Below are 20174 nucleotides of genomic sequence, written 5' to 3'. Positions count from 1 at the left end.
TTTTTCTTTTCCTTCCCTTATTTTCTCCTTTTCTCCATCCCAGTTATTCTTTCCTTTTGAGCACTTTCTTCCCCTTTCATAATAGCTATTGTACATTTTGGCTCTTATTTACTCTTTTGGTTTCTTACACTAGGGAGACAATATGATGTTTATACATGTGAGTCTAATTTATTTCACTTATGAATATGGTCTCCAGTTGTATCCATTTACCTATAAAAGCCTTGAGTTTATCCTGCTTTATAGCTGAGTAATACTCCATTGTGTAAAAATATCACATCTTTTTTATCCATTCTTTGGTTGATGGGCATTTTGGTTGTTTCCATGATTTACCTATTACAAATTGTGCTGCTATAAACATAGGTGCACATATATATCCTTGTGGTAGGATGTTTTTAATTTTTGTGGGAAAATATCCAGAAGGGGAATAGCTGGGTCAAATGGGACCTCTAATCCTAGTTTTCTAAAGAATCTCCACATTGATTTCTACAGTAGGTGTACCAGTTTACATTCCCACCAACAGTGGAGAGGGTACATTTTTCCCCACAGCCCTGCCAGCATTTGTTATTGGTTGATGTTTTGTTGGTAGTAATTCTTTCAGTGGAATCTCAGTGTTGTTTTAATTTGCATTTGCTGAATGATCAATGATGTTGAACATTTTTTCATATATTTATTTGCCATTTGTATTTCTTCATCTAAGAATTGTATATATACCTCAGATGCTCATTTTTGGATTGGATCTCTGAATTTGGGGGCCTAATTTTTTTCAGTTCTTTGTACATTCTGGATAGAAATCTTTTGTCTGAGGGACAGTATTTTGCATGCCAGTTAAAACAGCTTGACATGGATGACACTAAGCCTCCTGTCAGGAGGAGCAATAGCTAGACCACCTTGGATCCTGGCTGCAGCAGCCTTTGAGTGTCTGGATGGCTAAGCACAATGAAATGAATCCTGCAGAACCAAGTCTCTAGGAGGTCCCTCTGCAATAGTGAGCCTCGGGACTCTCTTTTATTTTCTTTCTTTTCATTTTAAAGAGAAAAAAGATAAATGAAGAATGAAACCAAGTTTCAAAACAGCTCAATAGCTGATACATTGCATATTGTTATCTGCATATTAGCTTTGTGCTAATACTGTTTAGACAAGATATCATGCCTGTATCTTGTACTCTAATACAGGGACTCTCTTTTCAAGCAAAAAGTTTACACTTTTGCACCCTTTAACCTGCAGTGGGTAGAGATTTATTGATTTCTGAGACGCTCTCAAGGTATCTTTTTTTATTCTAGGCAAAACCTGAATGTTTGGCTGTCTTGAAAATTGCTCCAGCAGATTAACTACTCCATTGCCCTTACCCTCTGTCTCCTATAAAGTCTCAGGTCATGGGTAAAATACAGAAAAAAATTTCTACCAAAATGTGACATACGGGGCTGGGGATTTAGCTCAGCGGCAAAGCGCCTGCCTGGCAAGCGCAAAGTCGTGAGTTCGGTTCCCGGTACCGGAGAAAAAACAAAAAAAAAAACAAAACAAAAACAAAATGTGACATACATGGCCCCTAGTTCAAATGCTGATGGAATCCCTTTTCCCAACTGAAGTCCCATGAATCTGGCCTGTACTGTCCACATTCCCATCACCGTTATTATCTAGACTGCAGTTGAAGAAATTCATGTTCAACTAGCCATTTAGATGGTATTTTTTATAACAAAATTTTCTAGCAAATTTTTTAGCTTAAACTTACCTTAACTGATCATAAAACATTAAAATTATACATATATATGAGGAACAATTTGATTGAGACATGGATGTGTAGATCAAATCAGCTTAAATATACATATCTCTTCAAATTTTTATCATTTCTTTATGGTGAAAATTTTCAATCTTTTCTTTTAGCCTTTTAAAATGTATATATTATTGTTATCAGTGGTCACCCCATTGGGAAGTAACAGCCAGAATTTCTTACTGCTATCTAACTGTAACTTAATGCCCATTGATAAACCTTTCCACATCCTGCCCCTTACCCTGCCACCCTGCTCTCCCTGCACTTTGGTAACAGCCATTCTACTCTCAACTTCTTTGAGATCAACTTTTTAGGCTCCATTAATGAATGAGATCATGTAGTGCTTGTCTCCTGTGTCTGGCTTACTCTACTTAATGGAGTGATTTCTAGTTCCATTCATGATGCTGCAAATGATAAGATTTCAGCCAAACAGTATTCAATTGCATACATGCTTCATGTTTTCTTTATTTATTCATCTATGCTGATAGATGCTTGGGCTGTTTCTATCTCTTGACTGTGGTGAACTATGGTGTAATAAACAACATATGAGGTGTGATCAAAATATATGGTGAATGTTTAAAATTTTTTAAACTTATCATAGTAAAAAGCACATTGACATCAACCCCTATCAAAATACTCAAAGTATCTCCTTTCACTTCAAATACTCTTATCTCATCATTCTTGACAATGTCTTTTATTGTAATAAGTTTTTCAGTGTAAATATTTACTATATCTTTCAATCACCCCTTGAATAGTAAGAGTGCTTCAGGTAATCTCAGGATTTCTAGAGAAGGGAATGTGCCACCTGCAATACTCCACGAAACAATCTGGGACATTTTATGTGTGCACTGACTCAGGAACTGTACCAGTGCTTTTCTTGAATACACATGACACTTTTCTTTTGAATTATTCAAAGCATTTTACAGATTTCATTTCATGAATTGTCACAACATCAAGAACAGATGCCACCTAGCCTCATGAATGAGGAAGGGAGGAGGTGAGTTACAATGTTAAGTCCTTAGACCCAAAAGAATGTAAGGAGATTCAACATTTTGCACAGTAATGAATTCCCAGGGACATGAATAAAATTCAACTTACCTACACATTTTATTGTCTAGACCATCATTTTCTCATTTTGAATTTGAATAAAAACAGATCATGGCTTTGTTAAGGACTTCATTTTTTTAATTTTATTTTAAAGAGAATTTAAAAAAAAAGAACAATAGCAAAATGCCAACAACATAGACAAAAACAAAACAAAGCAAAAACAATAAGAATGACACAGGGTGTCAGAACAAAATGATAGGGATTAACAGTGGTTGTTATTTTAAAGATAAAAAAACTAACGAAACAGCAACAATAAAGACAAAATCCAAACAACACAAAAACAACAAAAACGATACAAGACCTTAAAACAAAATGATAGGAATTAACACTGGTTACTATATTACATACTGTTATCTTCAGTGAAGTTGCTCAGTCCGCCAGACATGTTAAGGATTTTAAAAACACAAATTAGCTAGAAGAAAATATTTTTGAAGTTGCCCAAACTATGGTTCTATGAATTATCTGAGAGCTGTTAATAGGTCCAAGGAAAAAACAAGGTTAATCTTTAGTGATCAAACGAATTGGAGAAGGGCCCTAAAAATAACGACAAAGTTGAAAGACTTTTAGTTCCTGATTTCAAACTTACTACTGAGCTACAGTTAGTATGGGCATAGGGACAGATATATTGGTCAATGGAATTGAATTCAGTCCAGAAATAAACCCTTACATATTGCCAAATGATATTTGACAACAATTCCAAGACTATTCAATGAGGAAGAGAGTTTCTTTAGTAAATGATGTTGGTACAGTTAGATAGCCACATGCAAAAGAATTAAGCAAACTCTTCACTTACACCATATGTAAAAATTAACTAAAAGTGAATCACAGACCTAAATATAAGAGCTAAATCATAAGATTCTTAGAGGAAAACACGGACAAAACATTTTGTGATAGTAAATTTTGCAGTGATTCTAAGGTATGACACCAAAGGCACAGGTAAAAATATTAGATACATTAAACTTCATCAACTTCAGGGCAGCATTTTTAAAGCAGAACAAAACATAAGCATGTAAAGATGGTTCTGAAGATCAGAGAGAAAGGATGAGAAAGGGGAAAGGGAGCTTGAGAAGAAAAATGAAAGAGCTCTTCTTGTCCTAAGGAAGCCACCTTTCCGTATCATATTCCTAGCTAACAAAATGTGTAGGAAGACCTATGCCATGATGGATAGACAGGAAGGCTCCCAGCACATCTTAGTGCTGCAGAATAGAAGCAGCAATGCTGAAGCCTGTGTATGGAGTGTGGGAGGCTACAGCCCATGGGGATGAAGCCCAGCTGGTCTCAGCAGCAAGGATTTCATGAGGCAGTAGCTACTCTAGAGTCCAGATTCCCCACAAGTTCAGCCACCTCCCAGAGCCTCCAGGCCAATTTTGAAAACTCAGCGGAACTGTCCTGGGAAGGGCATGAACCCAAGTCTTCAGATATTCTGTGCCATGTGCTCTGAGCTGATCATTTCATTCCTTGCTGAGCACCTCATTCAAGCTCAATATGTCAAGGATCCCAATGCAATTGCAAGACCATGTGTTCTTTCACATCAGTTGTTGGAAATCCTGAGAACACAAAATGAAAGAGGGTGGCCCTTTTTCTGTGCACCAGGACACTACAGCTGTGCTGGAGCTGAGCAACAGCTGGAAAATTGTACCCCCAGGTGGTTGCACCTGACCAGATATCTGTGGCAGTGATGGTGGGGGCTGGGGAGGAGAGAATTTATCTTCACCAGTGGAGCTCCTTGAAGCCACCAGGCCAAGACAGCAGCCCTCTGCCTCCTGTTTTATGGTATTTTGCATCTTTCATCTCTAAGATATCTCATACTGACCCTCTCTGGTATGTCTGCTGCAGACCCTATGGACACCAGGTAGGACATGTTTGCATAGCAGCATCAGATTAATTAATATTAAGAGAATCTACGGGGAAGCACTTTTGAGTCCTGATTGTGCCCAATGCTAAGAGAAAAGACTGCAATCCTTCTCTCCTCCCATCTTGTCTCCCTTGCTGAGTACAGTGCCTTCACCAGCATCTTTGTCATCAGCTGTGGGGGACATCATCTGCTTATTTCACATACATCACTCTCCAAATAGGTGCCTTTTTCAACAGCAAAACCTAATGGAAACAAATTCAGTCCAAGGGTCAATTATGGGCTTATTTTCATATTTATGGACTGAATACTTTCCCCTAAAAGACGCTAATGATAGCCTAAGGGACAAGCTAATCAAAACACCAGCCACAGATTGCTGAGAAACAGAGGAAGCGTCTGCTTTGAAATGCTACCCACACACCACCCCATACAGAACGCTCGCATCCTGTCCATATTTCCCCACCTCGATCTCTCCCCAAATGAACACTGTTTAAAACATCTTGACAAAAATCAGTGTCTTAACAAAGGGAAGCTTATTACTCCCAATCCTCCACTGGCAGAAATAATAACATTGAACAAATAACTCCTTCAGCATGGGGCTGTTAGCTGTTCATTGTGGGGAGGAAAGCAGCCAGCACTTCGTGTAGCTTAGCCTCTCTATGTGACCTCCTGAGGACATGTGAGACCCTAGCTTAGCTGCACACAGGGTGCCAGGAGAGTTTAGACGATGCACTCTGAAGCCATGTTGGTGTCTGAGCTGCAGGTCTAACTAGCACTGCATGCAGCATCCATGTAGCCACTGAAACGTGTGGTACAACTTCATCATAGGCCAACTTCATTGACCTAACAGCAGATTTAACAGTCTCACATTTATTTAGCTAAAGTGTAGTTATATTGTACCTACAAATGCTTGGCAAACGAACACTTATAAGCATATGTCTCAGTTACTTTAATCTTGTTGCTGAGACAAAATACCTGACACCCAAAGTCAAAGGAGGAAAGGTTTATTTAGCTCACAGTTTATAGAGGTTTCAGTCCATAATCGGCTGGCTCCAAGGCAGAGTGGCACAGCAGATAGGCACTGCACAGGAGAAACAGTACATGGCTGGCAGAGGTAGCAAAGCAACAAGGGACAGCCACAGCTCTTTCAATCCCTTATATTTTATTCAGGTCACTTAGGGCAGGTAGCATTCACATCATTAATCCTAGTGCCCTTGACCCTAACATTGTACCATAAATTAATTCCAGTGTCACACACTGTAGATCCAGCCACCTCTTAAAAAGCTCCACCTATGACCACATGAGAGCTTAGGGGGACATCTAGATACAAACCATATTAGCATGGAAAGTACATCTGCAACTTTTTTATTCCCAAGCCAGTATTGGAAAAATTTCACGGTATTTTTGATTAAAAGTGCTGATTCATCATCACTCTGAAGCTCCCTTTAGAAACATGTTACCCTCCTCTTGTTGTCAAATCATGGAGGCCTGTCTGTAATCCCAGTGTTCTAGAAGGCTAGGCAAGAGATCACAGCAACTTAGCAAGGTTTGCAAATACAGCTCAGTGCAAAGACCCTGGGTTCACTCCTTAGGGAACAAAACAACATAGAGGCCAACAGAGTGTTTGCTCAAGCTGCAGGCCACTCCTCTGGAGGTGGTAGTCAGTGACTTTACTCAGCATTGTTTTTAAGCCTTCCACACAGTCCACTCAGAGCTCTGTGCTTCCCAGCCTGACCTTAACTAATGTTCACAGGAGACAAATAATCCTTCAGATGCCATTCTTACAGCTGCAGGTTCTCAGCAATGCCAGCACAGAATGTCAGCCCAGAGGTGTCAGGCTTCAGTTTTATACACAGCTGTAGCTTCCACTTATTGAGCACTTAACCCAGGCCAGGGTCTGTACTATGCCCTTGGTCTGTATCATCTCATTTAATCTTCACACCAGTTCGAGGAGGAAGAAGATGCCATTATGAGCCTCAAATTTCAGGTGAGGAAACTGAGTCTTAAAGAGATAACAGAACTTGCCTAGTCACATGACTATTCACTAGAGGAAACAGGATGACTCTGAAGCCAAAATTCTTACCTCTCACCCTGAACTTCCCTGTTGGACTCATGCACGCCACAGACATGTACCGAGTGCCTTTGGCTAAGCTATCCATGAGCCCAGGGATGGGGAACAAAGGCCCAGGTAGTGCCAGGAGAGCTGTTCAAGCTTCTTAGGAAAGACCAAAAGAGAGAGCCAGATAAACGTGCATGGGTGGTTGTGCCACCTAGCCAAGAGTCAGCCCATCTGTCAAGGGCCTGACGAGGCAGGCAGAGCGGTGGGCACACAGAGCCACAGAGCCACCAGGGGTTCTCACTGTGCAGATTTCCTACCCAGAGACATCAACTATTAAATAGTCAATACTAAACAGTTCCATTCAATCCTTGGCCCAGTGCTAGATGCTGTGGACTCAGACGAAGCCTGCATCCCATGGTTTGCAGTTTAGCTGGAGAGACCATTACCCCCAATAAGGTTTCTAGGAAGAAGTGGGGCATTTCAAAGGCTCAGAGCGAGTGTGCCAGACCTCATGCATTGCAGGAAAGTTGGAAGGCTTCCTGGAAAAAGCTATGTAAGCTGAGACCTGAGAACTACCTGCAAAGGAGGTGGAAAAGACACAGGCACTGGAGACAGCTGAGGACCTAAATCACTTCAGAATGTCCACAGTGCAGAGAAAGGACAGGAGAGGCTGTAGGGCAGCAGAGAGGAAAGAAAATGATCAGTAGGCATCCCACGACCACAGCAGGGCATTTGAACCTTATCTTACAAACTAAAGAAACTTGACCTTCAGGCACCTGTGAGGTGAGGAAGACAGAGTTATCCTCCACTTCAGTGACTGGGTTACCTTACTTGGCAAAGGTGAAGGGATTTTGCAGATGTGATCAAAGTCCTCCTGCAGCTGGTTTTGAGTTAAACAAAAGGAAATTATCCTTTGTAAGATAATCAGGTGATACAGGGCATCATTATAAATACTCCTGTTAAAGCATACAAAATATTCTCCAATATAGATCATATATTAGCCAAAAAGCAAATTTCCAAAATTTAAAAAAAGACATTTCTCTGAACAAATGAAATAAAATAAATTAAAATCAAGAAGAGACTATTGAAAATTAAAGAACACACTCCTAAAAACCAAAAAGTCCAAGGAAAATCACAAAGGAAATTAGAAAGCATACTGGGATTAACAAAGGTACAACACATCAGTTATCAAAGAATGTAGCTGTTATCATTTGTGTCTAGATGTCACCACAAAGCCACATGCAGTCATGGGGCAGGCTTCTAGAGTTTTTGATTGATTCATGGTCCAATGCTGGGACTATGGGTGTGAGCACTACCCCTACCCTGAGGCGGGTAGCCTGCCTACAATACAAGGGAGGGAAAGAGGCTCGCTCTCTGCCACTCCCTGCTTTCTGCTCTTGCTGCTTTTGCTGTTTTCTGCTGCCATGAACTGCTGCCCTCTGCCATGTCCCACCCTGCCTTGGAGCCAGCTAAACATGGACTAAAACCTCCACAAACTGTGAGCTAAATAAACCTTTCCTTCCTTAACTTTAGGTGTCAGGTATTTTGTCCCATTGAGAGAAAAGTGACCAAGACAGTAGCTAAGGCAATACTGAGAAGGAAATTTTTCTTTTCCTTTTGTCTTTGTTTTTGGTGTGTGTGTGTGTGTGTGTGTGTGTGTGTGTGTGTGTGTGTGTGTGTGTAGCAGTTCTAGGGATCAAACCCAGAGCCTCATATACACTAAGCAATTGTTCTGCCACTGTGCTTATTCCCCAGCCCCAAGAGGGAAATTTATAGCTGCAAATATCTATAATAACAATGGATAAAGACCTCAAATGAGTGATTTAAACTTCACTGTAAGAATATAGGAAATGAGGGAACAAAACCCAAGCTTGCAAAGGAAGACAGTAATCAAAACTACTCTAAAAGTTAATGAAAAAAAACCATAGAAAAGTAATTAAAAATCAAATAAATTAAAATGTAATTTTAAAGATTAAAAAAAGATAATCAGATGAGTTCTTAAAAGAGACTATAACACCAAAAACATGCCCTCCTGACCGTGAAGCAGCCATTGCGCTGTGTTGAAGCCATGAGACAGGGGCAGTGGGCCATCACTTGCTCCAGAAGGCATCACGACTACAAGTCAAGCAGCTGGATTCTGCCAACAACCAGAGACTGGAAGAGGATCAGGAACCCCAGGTGAGATCTCAGCCAGGGCCTCTACCCAGATTTTAGCTGAATGAGGCCAGAAGTAGAGGATCTATGAAACCCGTGACAAACTGGTAGGTGCGACAACCACTAAGCTTATAGTATTAATTATCCACAAGTAGAAAACATATACATGAGGTCAGCAAGAAAATGCAAGAGGCAATAGAAAGGAAGGAGACTCTTCACCTCTCTGTGAGCAAGAAATAAATGATGAGAAGTTCAAAATTATACTGATACGACTGGAAGTGATGGTCTGAAAGCACTCTGAAAGCCACTCACTCAGAGAACCCATTGCTGGATATTAGAGAAGTGTCATTTAGACCATGAAGTTCATTTCACGGAATATTGATATTGAAGCTGATTTTGCAATGAACTCAATCTATATTCGTTTTAATTAAAGAATTATAAGTTCATGAGACTCTGTTCGGCAGTGGTCCTTGTTGAAAGACTGGTGGAGCTGAAAGAATGATGGACTAAATCAAGACATAAGAAGCTAAGATAAGCAATGACTCAAACAGTTGAAGACATCTCACTGCAGATAGCTGATGAAGGTGGAGTGAAATAGATCTCAAGCTGCAATGAAAGGATACATGTTTCTGGGGCACAAACTGAACATCACCAAAATACTAAAAATAAAACCATTGAAACAGTCCCAGTACATGATGCAATGTTTCCTTAATCATGCAGATCACAAGACCCACTGAATTCCCTTTGCACCATGGCAGAAAAAACATTGGGTGTTTCCTGTGGGGGGACCACTGTCACCTAATGACTATATCCTCTAAACTTAGGAGGTACCAAGGACTTTCTCCCCTCTGCCCTATTCCAACCCAGGGTGAGGATTTGGAGCTTGGGTCTGGGCCACACATAATAGTTGTGTTTCAGGAGAACTTCTGTTGAATGGAGACAAGAGAGTCCAGATCCTGGGGAAAATCTACCCTTCAGAACCCATGTCAGGAACCTATGGGCTCCTGGTAAAGGATAGAAATTTTTACTTACTTCTACAAATGTCACAGAAGTCTCCCTGTCTAGTTCACCTGCTGAGCCCATTGAAGGCCAGGCCTTGAAGGTTAGAGTATCAACACTGCCCACCAGCCAAGTAGCATTTCTGGAAACCTCCCTTAGAAACCTGGATTGTGAACAGAGGAGACGTGGAGATTTGGATCTTTAATCCTGTATCTATTTCTGCCCTGAACGGTCAACACAACAATCTACCTAAACCTCTCACAATTTATTTTCTTCTTCCCAGACCCCTTCCTCTTCAACACAGCTTCTGCTGCTGTTCACATGTAAATGCTAAGACCACCAGATTTTAATCCAGATGAAATCTGGGATAATAGAGGACACCCCATATAATCAGGCCCTCTGAGACAGCTAACATTTTACTCTTCCAACTCAAGTATATGATTAATCCCATGTATCTACCAGGCATTTGCCTGTTTACCAATTTTTAAAAGGCATTTTTAAAAGCCTATTTTTTGTGTGTGAAAAAAAAAACAAGAAGAGCTAATAAAAGTGTATTTGTAATTGATCAAGCAAGTCTAATGGCAATAAAGTTAATATAGTTTATAGGCCTGTCCTCATACTGAGCACAGGATGAGGCATATTGCATCCACTCAAGGATGGCTACCCAGTGCCTGGTACAAGCTCAGCTTGTCCTTTTCTACACTTTTGTGCAAAGCTTAGGTGAGGTTATTGGTATTGTGCTGATCACAGTTCCATTTAATGCCAAGCTGGAACCAACCTCCAGCATTTCTAGGTAAAACAAACTAAATCTACATATAAAACTGAGGACTTAAATCACTTCTCATTACTCAATGAAATGAATGCATGGTTCTCCCTTTGGGCCTCAGTGTTAGCACACTTGCAGAATGCAGGTGGCAACAGTGCTACTTGGCTGCCCACAGTTAGTCTGAAGGAAGGATGGCCGTCTCTCCCCACCCTGTCAGGATCATCTGGAAGTCAAGGCTGCCTGTGAAAATGAAGGAAGCTAGATCCTGCTGCTCACTCGAATTCCAGGTGCTGCTGCTCTTCCAAACCCACCACTGAGCAGAAAGAAACAAGGGCAAAGGATTCACCCTCACACTCAGGAAGCACTGTGCAGCAGAGTTTGAAAGAGCAAAACAGAATTTTTCTCCTTCTCAGTGCAGCCATCAAATATCTAGCTTGAAACTGCATTTGTGTGATAAAACTTGAGAGAAGGTGGAATGGCACGGTGTGAAATGATCTGATAGCACGAAAAATTGTTGTTAGGAGGTGTTGGCACTTGAAAAACAACACGTCTTGTTCCTGTTGGCTTCTGCCTGAGTTTTCTCCCAGAATACGCTTCTGTGGTCCTGTTTGAATTAGAGCTGATGCTAAGTGCAATGCATGCCCTGACACTGGTCCTCTCCTCACACACACACACACACGTAGAAAGTGCTTGGGTGGCTCCTGCTGTATGATTTTTCTCTCTTTTTAAGTTTCATTTTCTTTTCTATTGGCAAATAATATAGTGGTACCTTGGTTCATGAACGCTTTTGTTTGCAAACAATTTGGTTTGCGTGCAGAAGGATTTGGCAAAATTTTGTTTTGTTTTGCAATCTCTGCAGTTGGTAACAAACACGACCACAACCATCTTTCCCACACAAATGCAACTGTCTATCTTTTCCAAAACTGCAGAACAAACTAAGCTCGTGAACCAAGGTACTGTTGTACTTATACATATTTATGGGGTATAGTGTGATGTTTCCTTATGTGTGTACCTTGTAGAATGACTAAATGAAGCTAGCTAACATAACCATCACCTATTTTTTAAAGTGTAGTGTATATGGAAAATGGAACACTGTTCAGACTTTAGAAAGAAGAAAACACTGTCTTTTGTGACAACATATATGAATCCAGAGGACATTATGCTATACGAAGCAAGGCAGGCACAGAGAGATAAATGCCGTGTGATCTCACTTGTATGTAGAACTTTAAAAAGTCAAACTTTTAAAAACAGAAAGCAAAATAATGGTTATCAGAGACTAGTATACTGGTAAACTTTTCATTACTGTGACCAAATACCTGACATAACAACTTAAAGGAGGAGAGATTTATTTTGGTGCATGGTTTCAGAGGCTTCAGTCCATGGTTAGATCCTCCAGTGCAGAAACATCATGGCAGATCATGGTGGAGGAAAGCTGCTCACATCATGGTAGTCAGGAAACAAAGAGAACAGGAAAAGAGCAAGAGTGAGAGAAAGGTGTTAGGGTAGACCTTCCAGGTCATTCCTCTACTGACCCATCTCCTCCAACCAGCCCCAACCTCTACCAACACATTCAGCTATGAATTCAACAATGGGTTAATCCACGAGTAAGTATAGCCCCTTATGACCTAATCCTATCTCCAACCACATAAGTCTTTGGGGCAACATTTTTTGACCCAAATTATAACAGCTGGGCAAAGGGAAGGGGAGATGGGTAAAGGGAAAACACTGCTGTATCTTTTTAATTTTATTTTCTACTCTAAAATCAGAATAAAGTATGGTGTTGATGTGTACATTCATAAAAGTACATACAAACATACATGCAAGAATGAACTCAGAGCCTGTTTCAAGTTGTCCTGGTAATTAAGATTTTGACCATAAATTCTCTTCTGGTAAAACTTACCAGAAACAACACACAACTGGTATAGGCCCAAATTTAATGCCTCTTGAATCATTTCCCCTTGTTTCTGGCTTCTCTTCTAGAAGATTCTGTGGAGGTTTTGTTGTTAGTGTTGTATGTCCTGCAGGGCTGGCAAGAGTAATGCTTCCCTGGGTAGACTGGCCGGGACATGTGTTCATATGTTCCTGATCATCACTTTGAGCTTTCCCATTGTGAACAGTAGGTCTCTTATTAAATCAGTTCTTCCCTTCTCTTGTCTGCCACCTTTTATTTCTCAAGCCCAGATGTCTCCAACTCATCCCCATCCAAGTCAACTAAACTGTGATATTAAGCAGCCTTTCATTTCTATCTGCTCTATGTTCTTTTTAGAGTGTACTGTTTCCTTTCTAGGAATAAGTTTCAGTTCTTCATAAGGAGGAAGTTTTCAGCATGCTCATAGGAGTGAAAAAGTGTGCACGTATGTGTGTATGTGCACACATGTATGTGTGCATGCTCCAAGTAGAAGGGTGTGGGAGAGAGAGAAATACCGAGTACCAGGAATTATCTATGCATAAAGAAATTAAAAGAGAATATTTTCCAGAGCAATTGAAGCCCATCTCCTGAACAATGACGACAGCTCCTCATTTCGACAACAATAGAGGGCACGTAGGAGTCAGCTCATTAGAATATCTGCGGCTCTTTTCTGTTCTCTCTGCATTAAGCCCCCATAATGTCAGTTGTCACTTATTAATGACAATTAACTAGTAATCAGCAGTGAGACTCTTCGAGGTGGTCTTTGCCTGACAGGTGAAGAAAGAGAACATTGCGTAGTGCCACACAGTGACATGGAGCCTTCAAAGGGAGCACAGCATTTCCATAAATTATTTCAAAAAGAAATTTTCTTTTATACATTCTCTCTAAAGCTTAAGGATCTTTAACCCTAGAAAGGCCACATCCCAGTTCCCCTTTTGTGGTGTTTTCCTCACCAAGGGAAATCTCCAAACCATCTGCAATCCTTGCCATGGAGTCTCCCTCCACCAGTCACACTACGCCTGCTTCCAGCTTCATGTCCCCTCATGATGCATCACCTGAATACACCCAGCAGCCACGCATAACCTTGGTCATGCCCACCAGCCACACGTACCTTTGATCATGGCCCCCCATTGTGCCTAACTTTGGGGAAGCCCAGCCACAGTGCATGTGCTTATTCTTGTTGCACTTCCCCAGCTGCTTTGCTGGACTGGTGGCTCTCCTCTTCCTCTTTGTACACTATCTCTATTCCTACCCTTAATGTGCATGTATCCGTTCTTCACTATCCCATAATACAGAGGGCAGAACGGCCATTATTTTATTTTTTTAAAAAATCAAAATGGAAACCACAAGCTCAGTTCCACACAACAGGATTCTTCTGCCTGTCTGATTTCTACAGGGCTGTTCCCTCCCCTCCCCTGAGACAACTTTCCCACTGTTCTTCCCACTGAGACAAAAAGATAGTAACCCCTTCCCCAGCAGCCAGGTCTGGTCATGTGGAAGCAATGACAAAGGGACCGCATAGGCACTTACCTGATTACACACACGTGCCCACCACACTCCCTCCTCTTGGTTCCTCTAGGACGTGGAAGCATTTCCCTAATCTGAAGAACACTAATTAGCACAGCTTTGCAAGAAGGCTATTATTGCTCCAGGATAAAAATGTTTATTTTTGTCTTTGAAGCATCAAAAAACCAAATATGCTCTTGGGAAGAGACACTAGGGTATCTCATGATAGAGAAAATGAATGCAACCAGGGTGTCGTATGCCAGAGTTACACTGAGCAAGTGCACTGCTGGTTTCACTCGAACAAGGCTAATGTGTCTATTCCATCAAAACAATGCAATGAGGTTGTTCTAGCATGGAAGCCACTGGCACAGGGAGTGGCATCCAAACCACCGCTGAAACATCAGACTTCCCACCCTGAGCTGGGTTCCACTCTTTAAAAGTTAGCCCCTGGAAGCAGGTAATGAGGGACTCAAATTCCAAGTGCCTTGAAAAAGGGGGTGATGCTTTTGCTGTAATGAATTTTAAGTGAGAGGTCATCTAGAAATAGTAACTTGGTGACTCTTTTTTCATAAATCTATCACTTTCCCCTGAGCAGCTGAGAGTGATGGGAACTTGCTGCATCTCTCTGTCAGCCTTCATTGTTTTGTTGAAAGAAATTTGTTAGGAGGATATTACAATGCTTCCATGACAACAAATAAGATGTTACACAGTGCCAGGTTCCAACTATCTCACCAGAACTTAAGGTGAATATTCTCATTCTGTTTAAGAAAACTATCACTCTGCAAAGAACTGCCATTTCAAATGCAGTTTAAAAACATTGTTATAGTACTCAGAAGCTTGAATAAAGTCCCTCTGATTTCTGCTTGCAGATGATCCTAGATTCCAACACCAATGGTTTCCACCAACCGACAAGTGAGTGGTGGGAAACGGAACGGGTTCCAACCACTATGTCCAGAGTCCAAATTTGAGATGTGCTCGTTTGTCACATTGCTGAGTGACACAAAAGCCCTTGGTCCCATCAAATAAGAGTACCATCTTGGGATTCTACATGCCAAGTTCAGTTTTTGTGAATTTCACGGTTCTAAAGGAACAAAGACAGGAAAATCTGGAGGAAAATCAAGTGCTTTGAAAGTGGAGTTAGATTTTACTAAGTTATAAATAGATGTATTATAAATGAAACACAAGTACTTAGGGCACTACTATCTCTTAAAGTTAATGAATACTTGCCTTCCACAATTTTAATGATGCTGAAAGAGTCAAAGATTGAAATTGGCAAACATAATAACTGATCAATAGTTAATGTATGTAAGTTGAGCATCATAGCACGAGATATTTATCAGAAATCTATAGTTTAGGAATATGACAATACATCATTTTAAACTACACAGTTCATAAAGGATTTAAAAATTTCCACCTTCCTTAGTTATTATTATATAGCACACATTACACACTCACATATTTTATGAAAAGGAAATTCTTGCTCCCAGTTAGTGAAAACTTGAAAAATCACTCCAAAATGCATAAAAATATACTAAAAGAAAAAAATTTAGTGAAAAGGGAAAAACATTTTAATCCTAGGACTGATTAGTGCTTTGTAGCAGCCCCTAAGAAATCCTGCTATATATGAGTGGATAGGAAGAATTTGGTGAATGGCTCCAGTTAGCAGAATAGGATTTTCCTTGTTATTTGCATATTTTAGGAACTGATGTTTTCAATGTAACTATCCCCAGTCCCTTGCCACTAATATACTTTTTGGTCAAGAAAGCTTTCAAAGAAAATATCCCTGGAATTTCAGCTTTATTTAGAATGTTTCAGTCTTAAAGACTCCCTTTCAAATTCATCTTTATGTGATGCATTCTCTCCAACCAGAAAACTACTTCTATAATTTCTATACTGTGTCTCCAATAGTATAATAAAATATGATTGAATATGTGGGTCCACACTGCTTCTACTGTCTGTTTAAAGTAAAATACCTGTAACACATCATCCTTTACATCAGCTGATCAGGCTGTGAAGGACTGACTAGTTATGGTCAACTTCTAAACAGACGTTAGTGAAAACACGTCTTGCTCTTTAAGGAAGATAAGCAATCCCTTGATGCCGAAGAGCCTCCTCATAGTAATCTAGGCAACACCTGTCTTGACATCCTCACTCTGGGCTGTTGGCCTCTTTGTGTGTTCATCTGACACCCGGGTCACAGGCATTAGGCCCTCAGCAGTGTGTGTGAACATGAGCTCTGGAGCAACTCACCTGTGGGAGCTATTTCTGAAGGGTTTCCTAAACGTCCTCTCTCCTATCTGCTAAAGATCACACAACTGTTTTTATTTTATGGAGTTGACCTTAGGTGGCCAATCTCATCTTACTTCTTTTATTGGTCTCCTTTATTTTGAGATTATTTTTGTTTTATTAATCAATATTAACTGTAAGTTACTAACATAAATCATAGAAATTTGAAGTTTTTCTTCCTATTAGGAAGTCAGGCAATTTGGAGATTGTAGGAAAGTACATTATTGACTTCAAGTCACTGAGAGGGTTTTACGAGATGTATTATCAAGGATTAATGGGAGAGCAGCATAAAAGATAGTTGTCACATACTTGTTCTTCTTTATTTTATTAGTGTTTGCAGTACATGTCATTTACAGTCATCTTGGGGAATGCGCACATGTACATAATACAGTTTGGTTCTTTTTTTAAACCCCCTTCCCTTCCCCTCGCTCCCTCCACCTCTAATTCCCCTATCCCAATTTTAATTCTTGTTGATATTATTAATTGTAGAACATGTTACTGCCTATAATGTTTACATTCATTGAAGTTGTTAGGTTCCTGTACATGGCTTACCTTTATTCTACTCATTTCCCCTTCCCCTCCTCCTCACCCCTCACCCTTGTTCCCTTGGACCACTTCCCTATGGAAAGAGATCCACCCCTTGTCCCTTTCTACCCACCCTTTATTATTCTCTCTGTGCTTTGCCTCACTCAGATGAGAGATACAATACGGTATTTAAGCTGGTGTGTCTACTTTATTTCACTAAATATTGTATCTTCCAAGTGTATCCATTTTTCTACAAGTGTCTCAAATTTGTCATTCTTTATAACCAGTTATATATAGATACCATGTTTCCTTTATCCAGCCATCCACTGATAAGTATACAGGGTGTTTCCCGGAGTTAGCTATTATAAATTGTGCTGCTGTAAACATTAGTATGCGAGTATCACTGTAGTATGATTTGTTAAGCTCTTTGGGAAAGACACTGAGTAGGGAGATAGCTGGGTCATACAGAATTTCTAATTTCGGTTCTTTGAGAAATCTCCCACCAACAGTGAAGGAGGGTTCTTTTTTCACCACAGCCACGGCAGCATTTGTCACTGACCCTAGGTGAACCCCAGTGTTTTAGGGAAGTCCTTTCTCTCCTTGGTGCAGGTGTTTCTATAAACTTTGGCTCAGCTACCTGAGTCTAGGTAAAGTCGAAACTTATGGCATACCCTAAACATCCTACATTTAGACAATCTTTTCTTGAAATAACATAAATGGACAATAAACGCTGAAAATACTACAAATCAAAACATCAAGATTACATTGACTAACTAGTGGAAAAAGACCCCTGAATTTTTAAACAATCAAACACTTGTATTTACAAAGCAAAGCTGTGTAGGAATGGTCAACTTCAGGAAGATAACTGTGAGCTGACGCAAACTTTCTAGGGGCAATTTAGCCACAGGTATCATCATAACATTACGTAGAAACTGCTTGTTTTAAGGAAATACTCAGAAATAGTCACAAAAATATTGAATGGAATGTTCTTTGTATTCATTTGTAATAGTGAAAATCAAAGGAATTTAAGTGTTGCTTTTTACATTTTAGTTGAGAATTGATTAAATAAATTGTAGTATATTCTCAATAAAATTGAAAGTTTTTGGTATTTAATGACTCAGAAAAATATACATTATCTACTGTCTAGTAAGAAAAGCAAGGTACAAGCTAAGTATAACCCTAGTACTCTGGGAGGCTGAGGCAGAACTATAAGTCTGAGCCCAGCTTGACAATTTATCTATTTAGAAAGACCCTGTCTCAAAATAAATTAAGGCTGAGGAACCCAGCCTTAGGAGTTCAGTGCAAAGGCCCTGGGTTCAATCCCTAGCATCACACACAAAAAAATAAATAAATACATAAAAGCAAGATACAAAACAACGTTGAGCATGATCCCTATTTTGTAGGGAGAATGGGGAAAAGTATTTTAGAATTTAAAAATTGATATTGATTTTTTAAATGAAAGCAATAGTTAATTTTTATTTCCTTCTTCATGATTTTTGTTTTCCAAGTTTTCTGCAATGACTATATACCATTTTATCCCAAGAATAAAATCTACATAAAAAGTACACGTTCTCTCCAAAAGAGATTTTTACTAAGGCATCTTTTAAATTCACAATTCAATAATTAGCTTTTAGTAGAATCTACCATCTTCAGAGAAATTATAATAAAGTAAATAAAAATATATCTTGGTTAAAAGCAAAAGCCAAAAAAAAAAAGTCTTTGTGCATATAAGTTTCCAAAAATTCCGAAGTAGTTTAGGTATGCTTTGTGAATGTATTTCTAAATTATAGAATTACCAATTATAGAATTATCAATTATAGAATTACAATTATGATTATCAATTATAGAATTATTAATTATAGAATTACAGAGACATAAATCTTCTTTTTGTTTTTTTTTTCCGGTACCAGGAATCAAACTCACGACCTTGCACTTACCAGGCAGGCGCCATGCCGCTGAGCTAAATCCCCAGCCCGAGACATAAATCTTAAAGCTTTTTAATCATTCCTTTTTTGTACACTGCCTAAAAGTCTGTTTCTCTTACATAAACTCTTGTCTATCAGAGGTTCTCTAGCTTTATCTCTGCTCAAATATTGACTAAACCACAACATCCTTACCTACTGTGCATGCTAGAGAACATCTCAAACTTTTAAAATCAACATTCAAAGGAAAGAATTTTTCAATTAGTTAGTAAGCCCAAGGCTTAAGCTGCACACATAGTGTGAAACGTTATTTCTGCACGTGCATGATGCCAACAGAAATGCTGCCCTGGGACATACTTGCCTTCTCTCCAGACTCTTCCCAACACTCTGGGGCTCTTTCCAGCTGTCCAGGGCCACTTTGTCCTTGTGCTACCGAAGCGGCAGATCCATTGCCTGGAGCCAAGAGAGGACTCAGAAGGGACAGAGAGAACCTTGCACCACGTGAGGGGCCCATTTCCTGGGACACAAAAAAGGATTGTACGTTTATTCCACTAGAAATGGAGGAAACAGAAACAAGGAAACCTTCGAATTGTGAGCACATTTCCTCCTGGATTATTTAATCTGTCATTTCTAACACAAGTTAAACTCTATTAGATATGCCTATGTGCAACTGAAGTTGTCACAAACTCACAACAAACATTACTTCAGCTTATTTTGCAGACCTAGCAAAGGTGCAGCCCTGGCAGTCTGTGATCCACTGTGGGCTGCAGTTGATGATGGTGGTCTACTTGCCCAGGTTGTTGCATCATCATCCCCTGGCCCAGGATAACTCCACCCCACCTTCCAGGGATGGGCTTTAGCTCCTCATCCCTGGCCTCCTCCTGGAGATGAAATCAGAGATCCTCACCTGGGGCCTGTCCTTGGGGGATGCAGCATGAGCTCCTTGGGCTCAAAGCCCAAGGTTCTGTTCCCATGTGACCACAGGCAAGTCTTCAACCTTGCTGTGCTTGGACTCCTCAGCTGAAGGGGCGAAGGCCATGGACCCCAGTGCAGTGAGCTGTGAGGGAGGACCGAGCTCATGTGTGTACAGCACGCAAGACAGTTCCCAGCACAGTCAGACTCAGTAGTATGGCCTGCGATCATCATCCTAGTTGGTATTTAAAAAGCCTTCCCTACCCACTGACTGGGGAAACAGATATGCTAATGTTGAGGAATTACAAAGAAAAAACAATTGAGAAGGAAACCCCAAATTCTGTATCTGTCCCACAAGGTAAGCAGCACTGTCACTGGGATTGTCAACAAGTCGCTGCTGGGAGGTACT

Source organism: Chinchilla lanigera, unplaced genomic scaffold (assembly GCF_000276665.1).
Source record: "Chinchilla lanigera isolate Chin_1 unplaced genomic scaffold, ChiLan1.0 scaffold00001, whole genome shotgun sequence".
Taxonomy (NCBI): Eukaryota; Metazoa; Chordata; class Mammalia; order Rodentia; family Chinchillidae; genus Chinchilla; species Chinchilla lanigera.
This window is presented reverse-complemented; position numbering follows the sequence as displayed.